We start from the raw sequence: 2,217 nt of genomic DNA, 5'->3' as shown, positions 1-2,217 counted from the left end.
AAAAAAAAAAAAAAAAAAAACAAACATGGTGTGCAAAAAAAAAAAAACCTGGTTATGGGTCGAAAGTCTAAAATCATGAGGAGGGCTGCTGCTGGAGGTGTAGCTTAGTGGTATAGCACTTGCCTAGCATGCAGGAGCCACTGGGTCCCCCATCCCTGTCACCAACCCTCCCTAAAAAAGGTAGAACTATCTTCTGGTCCCTTAACCTTGAGGACCAAGACCCATTCCTAGTTTGGACCAAGAGGGATCTTCTTCAGTTCGGTGGCAAGAAAACTGAATGCTTCAGCACCACCCATAGTGGCTCTCCAACCCCACTCATTGCTCTCCTCTGCCTGTCTTTTTCCCCATTGACCTGTCAGGAATGTTTCTAGTCTTTCCAATCACTCTCTCCATGAAACTGTAATAGCACAGAGAAACAAAGCAACCATGATCACTTGAGATTCTTCTGCCTCCTCCCAAGAATTGATTTCCACTCTCCAGGGGATATCACCCTTACCCAGGACACCTGTTCTGATGTACAGAAAGAAACCTGCAAAAAATTGGTTAGTCCCAGGGAGGAGGTCCCACGGAAGGAGAAAGGGCAGAGAAGTCCTAAGGTCTCTGTAGACCTATGTATTGCATGTACATCTTTCAGTGTGGATCAACCATGCATTACTTTCATTAAAAGAGAAATCAGAAATGAACCACAGAGTGGGTGAACAGATAAGAGCTACATGTGCACCCTGGACTATTACTCAGCAATGAAAGCAACAAACTACTGGCACTGGACAGCATAGGTGATGCTGCAGCACCCTGTGCTCAGACAAAGAATTCAGGTGCCAAAAGTGTCAAAAGCAAGAGGGAGGGTGCGATGCTGAGTGACAGGGAGATTTGGGGGACGAGGGACTGTTTTTAGCCTGATGTAGGTGAAATCACACAGTATTTGTCAAAATTCATTTCTGAAAATACCAGAGAAACTCTATCGCATATTTGTAATTTTTTTATAATCTAAATGACAAGGTAAAGCTAAGCAAAAACTTTCCTTTTCACCAACATAAATAACTTTAAGATTTATTTTTACAATACAACAAAACATGACAAAATATCCATTGATTGGTAATGAGGCAGAAACTACAGAGGGATCAGGGCTGTGCATATCGACCAAAGGATGCTGCATGCAGAAGGCACTAGAAAGAGATCACACTCCTGAGGCAATGGGGACACAAACCCCTCTGGACAGGGCTGCGGGAGGGAAGCCCTGCCTGGCTCACTGGTCCTTCACCAGACACACAGGTTTACCCAGCAACTGGGCACCAACCACAATGTGGTCAGCCCCAGAACAAACCTCAAACCCTCAGTGGGAATGAGATGGCCTATTTCTAGCTGTGGGCCCTGGAGAAATGAGCTGGACAGACAAGGGTAGAGTTCTTCAGGCAAAATAACACATAATGACCGGGGCTGAGGGTGCAGAGAAAGAGGTCAGGAAATCTGCAAAGAAACAGGATGATGGACAAAACCGTGGTTGGTCCACAAGGAAGCTCCCACCCTTTCTATGTGGGACACCAAGCTTACAAATCCACATCGCAGGACAAGTAAGCAGCTAAATCCTTCCTCCAACACCTCAAGCGCTACGTCTCAGCTGGGCCACACACTCCCTTTTTCCCCTCTGACATGCGATTCGGGCTAGACAGCCCTGGCCTTCTGACAGCCAGCTGAGATCACATTAGGGTTACGACTGAAGAGTTGCCTTACTAATCGCATCTGTACGCTGAGATCCCTACCAAATCCACTTGCTTTAGGAAATCGTTTTTTAATTTCCTTATCTAACAGATATGTGTTGAGCACTCACTGTAGCAGAGACTGACTCACCGAGAATTTAACTGAACTCAACAGCTCCTGAGCCCGAGGAGGGGAAGAATGCGGCCATATAAATCAGGCAAGTAAGCGAGACTTAACAAGAGAAACGCGGTAGGAGCTGCTGCGGGTAAGAGGCAGAAGAGGCCTCTGAGGCGGAGACGCCCAGGTGAGGGTCTGGGCAGAAGCAAAAAGAGCAGAGTGTGGAACAAGAGGCCGCGGGGGCGACGCAGCCCTTCAAAAATCACCTCCCGGGAAACACGAGAGCTCTGCGAGGAAGAGCGAGGGTCTGCGCCACCGCGGCCGCGTCGGGTCTGAGGGTGCAGCGGCAGGCACTGCCGGGCCAGAGCACCCTCCCGAGGACCCGGTGTCCGGATGTGGTTC

The sequence above is a fragment of the Fukomys damarensis genome, unplaced genomic scaffold (genome assembly GCF_012274545.1).
Source record: "Fukomys damarensis isolate Sample0158 unplaced genomic scaffold, DMR_v1.0_HiC HiC_scaffold_12, whole genome shotgun sequence".
In the NCBI taxonomy this organism is placed as follows: domain Eukaryota; kingdom Metazoa; phylum Chordata; class Mammalia; order Rodentia; family Bathyergidae; genus Fukomys; species Fukomys damarensis.
The sequence above is the reverse complement of the archived record's forward strand: the minus strand, read 5'-3'. Positions refer to the sequence as shown.